The sequence below is a fragment of the Palaemon carinicauda genome, chromosome 26 (genome assembly GCF_036898095.1).
Source record: "Palaemon carinicauda isolate YSFRI2023 chromosome 26, ASM3689809v2, whole genome shotgun sequence".
Classification (NCBI taxonomy): Eukaryota; Metazoa; Arthropoda; class Malacostraca; order Decapoda; family Palaemonidae; genus Palaemon; species Palaemon carinicauda.
This window is the reverse complement of record NC_090750.1, coordinates 67492998-67500497: the sequence shown is the minus strand read 5'-3', so window position 1 is coordinate 67500497 and position 7500 is coordinate 67492998. Positions and strand designations below refer to the sequence as shown.

Sequence of the window (7500 nt, the reverse complement as noted above, 5' to 3'; positions counted from 1 at the left end):
TTGGTTTCATGAGTATCTTCTTAATTCTAAGTTCAAGATAAAAAGAACTGCTCTCTTTTATATATATATTTATATATATATATCTCTCTTATATATATATATATATATATATATATATATATATATATATATATATATAAATATACATATACATATATATATATATATATATATATATATATATATATATATATATATAGATATATATATATAAATATACATATTGATATATATATATATATATATATATATATATATATATATATATATATATATATATATATATATATAAAGCGTCAACTCGTAAAAGAACCTAATTAGAATCCCATTTATAATTAATGTATCGGCTACTGGGTCAAAATAAAATATGAAGATAATCAATTGCTGTCGCCGAATTGGTAACGTCTCTGCCAGAAGAGGGTTCGAGTCCCGCTCAGATTCGATAGAGCATTTAGTGTGTGCAACCTTACCTTCCTCGTGAGCTAAGGTTGGGGGTTTTGGGGGAGCCTATAGGTCTATCTTCTGAATCATCAGGAGCCATTGCCTGGCCCTCGCTGGTCTTAGCTTTGGGGGAGAGGGGACTTTGGCGGTTATCATGTGGTCAGTCTCTAGGACATTGTCCTGCTTGCTAGGGCAGTGTCACTGTCCCTTGCTTCTGCTATTCATGAGTGGCCTTTAAACCTTTAAAATGAATAACTAAAGCACATTTCAGCATCGTAAAGAATATACTTAATCACATATTTAAAGGTTTTCTAAAAACAAGTACGATAAATGGAAATTTTTCCACAATTCAAAACGGCGTCTTATAACAATATACTGTTTATCAAATAGTGATATTTTGTTTCTTGACGCGACCTTTAAACCTTTGAAATGAATATCTTAAACACATTTCAGCATCGTAAAGAATATACGTAATCACATATTTAAAGGTTTTCTAAAAACAAGTACGATAAATGGAAACTTTTCCATAATTCAAAACGGCGTCTTATAATAATATACTGTTTCAGCATCGTAAAGAATATACGTAATCACATATTTAAAGCTTTTTTTGAAAACAAGTACGATAAATGGAAATTTTTCCATAATTCAAAACGGCGTCTTATAATGATATACTGTTTATCAAATAGATGATATTTCGTTTCTTGACCTCTGATATTAATCGCTGTTATTTCAGACCCTGGCGGAAGCTCGGTTGATTTCTACAGTCAGACGTGTATTGTTCCAAGCTTGCACGACATTCAAACCGCTCAAAAATAACTGACCTACTTTACCCTTCCCCCAATAATATAACATCTGATTCACTTATGAAATATAACAATGTGGAATGTTATATTCTTTCTTTATCAAGCGTGTCATTCATAACATCTGATTTACTTATGAAATATAACAATGTGGAATGTTATATTTTTCTTTATCAAGCGTGTCATTTATAACATCTGATTTACTTATGAAATATAACAATGTGGAATGTTATATTTTTCTTTATCAAGCGTGTCATTTATAACATCTGATTTACTTATGAAATATAACAATGTGGAATGTTATATTCTTCTTTATCAAGCGTGTCATTTATAACATCTGATTTACTTATGAAATATAACAATGTGGAATGTTATATTTTTTTTTTATCAAGCGTGTCATTTATAACATCTGATTTACTTAGGAAATATAACAATGTGGAATGTTATATTCTTCTTTATCAAGCGTGTCATTTATAACATCTGATTTACTTATGAAATATAACAATGTGGAATGTTATATTTTTTTTTTATCAAGCGTGTCATTTATAACATCTGATTTACTTAGGAAATATAACAATGTGGAATGTTATATTCTTCTTTATCAAGCGTGTCATTTATAACATCTGATTTACTTATGAAATATAACAATGTGGAATGTTATATTTTTTTTTTATCAAGCGTGTCATTTATAACATCTGATTTACTTAGGAAATATAACAATGTGGAATGTTATATTCTTCTTTATCAAGCGTGTCATTTAACATCCATCCCTTTTATTCTAGTTCAGCCATGTATGATTATAAAGCTCTTGTATTAAAAGTTATTAACAAGGGTTAATTTTGGCTGGTTTAATGCAGTCTTTCCGTATTTATGCTTAAAGGGTTTTTTGATAACTGAAATGTTCAACTGTTAGAAATTTTCGACTTATTAATAACACACTTTATGCAGTTTGATATATAGTGTTTTCGTCACGTTAAGAACGCCTGCAGATTTATAGCATGATTTTTTTTCCCAAATATTTGTTTAAAGCTGGTATTATTGGTTTGATTTAGGATTAACCTTTTAAGTAAAAAAAAAGTAGTAAACTTATAGAAAATATGAATTTTACTGCAAATTTATAATTAACTAATTTAATGCAAATTTTAACTACTATCTCGAGAAAAGATATAAAATTTTATGCATGTATGATACCCAAACTGAAAGGTGAACCCAATTATTTTCTAATCTTAATCATACTTAATTGTTTTGATTATTTTTCTCATCGGAATTCAGTTCATCCCATATATTAAAGTCATATATGCTCAACGTTTATTTATCCCAAAATCATAAGTTCTTATTTATACGAAAATATAAATCTCTTTATTCATCTTATTAATCTTATATCAAAGAAAGGCCTTTTGATACCATAGTCGTCTCACTGATGTATAAACAACTATTTACTCTGTTTCTGTTACGATCTTTCTCAGTAAGTAGTTGTATCGGAGTAAATTCGTAAGTTCATTGTATGACCAAATGTACTATATATATATATATATATATATATATATATATATATATATATATATATATATATATATATAATATATATATATATATATATATATATATATGTATATTCTTTACGATGCTGAAATGTGCTTACGTTATTCATTTTAAAAGTTTAAAAGCCACTCATGAATAGCAGAAGCAAGAACTATCATGCAAAACATATACTACATTTAATTCAATTTAGCTATGGCATGTGCAATACGGATTAATACTTGAGTGGCCTGGTCGGAGATAAGGACAGTAATTCATAGCTATGTTAAAGGATATGATAGTTCGGGTAGGCTAGCTTAGGTTACGTTTTCTCATTACTCAAATTATTTTTTCTTTCATTATTTTATCATTCTGAGTACTATAAAGAATACCTATTAATTAGAGAACGTTTCTCAAGTTGTTGTTGTTGTTGTTTATTTATTTATTTTTTTTTTAAAGTTAGTGAACGTTTCTCAAGCTGTTGTTGGTGGTGGTTTTTTTTTTTTTTTTTTTTTTTTTTTTTTTTTTTTTTTTTTTTTTAAATACTGCTGAATCTTAACTCTCGTAGTTTGATCATAATTCATAACTGCACTGGTCAAGCAAGTAAACATACATACACAGTAAAATATTAAAAAGAAAGATGCCTTTATTTTTATTCAATTTTACGGTTCGATAACCACATGCATAATTTTTTAGCATTACCATGTGTCAATAATCCTTAAATGTTTACCATGCAAATTTCTTTACCAATTGAATCAATAGTTTTCATGTTATCCCATATATGATATTAAATATGCAGTAAAATTTAATCATAATTGAAAAAGGTTACAAAGTGCATTATCATCGATTTTGGGGGCTAATGAATCATGTGATGCAAAGTAAAAAAATATTTGCATTGACCCAGTTACTGCAGCAGTTAAAAAAATGTATTACATTTGCAATACATTTCGTAGTTGATTACTGAAGTTCCAAATATAAATAAGATTAAAAGCTCCAATGATTCACTCATTCTATTTAATGTTGTCCCGTAATTAGAACGGTCATGTTTGGGTAGAGTAGAGGAGGATTTGATTCTCAACCAAAAGGCTGTTTCATCATTATTATCGTTATTATTGTTATTAGCACCTCAATTATTATTATTATTATTATTATTATTATTATTATTATTATTATTATTATTATTGTTATTGTTATTGTTATTATTATTATAATTATTATTATTATTGTTATTATTATTATAATTATTATTATTATAATTATTATTATTATTATTATTATCATTATTATTATTATTAGTAGTAGTAGTAGTAGTACTACTACTATTGTTGTTATTATTATTATTATTATTATTATTATTATTATTAGTACTACTACTATTGTTATTGTTATAATTATTATTATTATTATTATTATTATTATTATTATTATTATTATAATTACTATTATAATAATCATTATTATTATTTTTATTATAAATACAAGCAACTTTGTAACAATAATCGATAAATCAGAATGCTACAATACTCTGAAAATTCCAGGATAAAATTTAAAAGAAGATTGGATAAATAAGAAATAAGGCAAACATAAAACTGAAATAAACAAGTAACAGATGAACTCGGAATCCAGATTAATAATAGCAAAAAAAGAAATAAAAAATACATTTGGTCATAGAATGAACTTAGAATTTCCTCCGATACAACTACGTACCTAAAAAGATCGTAACACAGAGTAAATAATTGTTTATATATTAGCGAGACGACTGTGATGTCAAAAGGCCTTTCTGAAACTCTTTGATAAAAGATTAGTGAGATGAATAAAGATATTCATATTTTCGTTTGAATAAAAACTTATGATTTTGGGGTAAATATTATGTAATATGCCATTAAAAAAAATCTTCATAAAAATTTAATAGGTAATACACAGTATTTTCATTAAAAAAAAAAATTGTTATACCTTATTATTATTCAGGATTATAAATTTCTGTTGTTTTATTAGTCAAAGTCTTATTTGAAAGAAAAAAAAAAAAGAGAGAGAGAGAGAGAGAGAGAGAGAGAGAGAGAGAGAGAGAGAGAGAGAGAGAGAGAGAGAGAGAGAGAGAGAGAGAGGGGGGGGGGTGAAAGAAATTACCTAAGCAGCAAATAAAGTATATATTATCACGATCTGAATAACAACATTTCTTAAAATGTTCATAGTTATTTTTGTATAATCATAGACATTTTAAAACATATTTATAACTCCCTTCCAGTTACCAAGGCATCTATATTCTCTTCTGTGTATGTTTACATTTTCCATAGTATGTATCTCTATATCATTATTGTATATTTCGGTATATTCTCATTTGCAACTTAATATTTGTTCATATCTAAGCATCAAATTAAATTTTCAATAAGATATTTGTTCATATTTAAGCATCAAATTAAATTTTCAATAAAATATTTGTTCATTTTTAAGCATCAAATTCTATTTTCAATAAAATATTTGTTCATATTTAAGCATCAAATTCAATTTTCAATAAAATATTTGTTCACATTTAAGCATCAAATTCAATTTTCAATAAAATATTTGTTCTCATGTAAGCATCAAATTCAATTTTCAATAAAATATTTGTTCATATTTAAACATCAAATTCAATTTTCAATAAATATTTGTTCATATTTAAACATCAAATTCAATTTTCAATAAATATTTGTTCATATTTAAACATCAAATTCAATTTTCAATAAACATTTGTTCATATTTAAGCATCAAATTAAATTTTCAATAAAATATTTGTTCATATTTAAGCATCAAATTAAATTTTCAATAAAATATTTCTTCATATTTAAGCATCAAATTAAATTTTCAATAAAATATTTGTTCTTATTTAAGCATCAAATTCAATTTTTAATAAAATATTTGTTCATATTTAAGCATCAAATTAGGTTTTGTTCATATTTAAGAATCAAATTCAGTTTTCAATAAAATATTTGTTCATATTTAAGCATCAAATTAAATTTTCAATAAAATATTTGTTCATTTTTAAGCATCAAATTAAATTTCCAATAAAATGTTTGTTCATATTTAAGCATCAAATTCAATTTTCAATAAAATATTTGTTAATATCTAAGCATCAAATTAAATTTTCAATAGAATATTTGTTCATATTTATACATCAAATTCAATTTTCAATATAAAAAGTAGAGATGATGAAAGTATAGCAGAAGTACCGGAAATTGCTGTACGATTATGGTAATAATTATATGTTCTAATGAAAATAGTTATTTTTATACAATAAATTAATTTTAATATCACTGAAAAAATGGAGATTAATTTCACTTTGAAATATTTTCTAATATGTTCGGATTTGTAAAAGTTTATTTTTTTATATAACAAAAGAAGATATGAATTGACGTACATTCATACATACAGACATAAAAACACACACACTTACATTAACGTACAAAATTGCTAATATATACTGTGTATATATATATATATATATATATATATATATATATATATATATATATATATATATATATATATATATATATATATATGTATCTATCTATCTATATATACTGTATATATATACACTGTATATATATATATATATATATATATATATATATATATATATATATATATATATATATATATATATATATATACAGTGTATATATATACAGTATATATAGATAGATAGATACACACACACACACATATATATATATATATATATATATATATATATATATATATATATATATATATATGTATCTATCTATCTATATATACTGTATATATATACACTGTATATATATATATATATATATATATATATATATATATATATATATATATATATATATATATATATATATATATATATATATATACGTGTGTGTGTGTGTGTGTTACGTGGCTACGGATATAAATGACGCATCGGAGAATTTAGTAGTTTTATTATATGAAATGGAGTATTTCAATTGTTCAGCGAGGACACCCTCAGACGGTTCCCATTACCCAAAATGACAGTCCCAGCTGTCGTCATAAACCCATAGAAGGGATAACGAACTCAATGTACGAAATCGAAACTTCACATAATAAATCTTTGTCTGTGCTTGGAAAACAATTATATATATATATATATATAATATATATATATATATATATATATATATATATATATATATGTATATATATATACATATATATATATACATATATGTATATATAATATATATATATATATATATATATATATATATATATATATATGTATATATATATACAGGTATATGTATATTTATATATACAGGTATATATATATTTATATATACAGGTATTTATATATTTATATATATACAGGTATATATATATATATATATATATATATATATATATAGTTATATATGCAGGTATATATATATATATATATATATATATATATATATATATATATATAGTTATATATATATATATATATAGAGTTATATATACAGATATATGTATACACATATATATATATATATATATATATATGTATATGTATATATATATGTATATTTATATATATATATATATATATATATATATATATATATATATATATATATATATATGTGTGTGTGTGTGTGTGTGTGTGTGTGTGTGTATGTGTTGATATATATTTATAGATTAAAAATGTAATTTTGCATCTACTGTATATATTCTACCAGGGACATCAATTCACAATATATTCCCACCACCTTTACAAATT

The 7500-nt window shown here is 23.5% G+C and overlaps 1 protein-coding gene across 3 annotated transcripts in view; it reads left to right on the top strand.

Annotated features, from left to right (window-relative positions):
* LOC137620214 (protein amalgam-like) overlaps positions 1-7500 on the top strand; it is a 122849-nt gene that overhangs the window by 94479 nt on the left and 20870 nt on the right. The gene's annotated exons all lie outside the window — the stretch shown is intronic.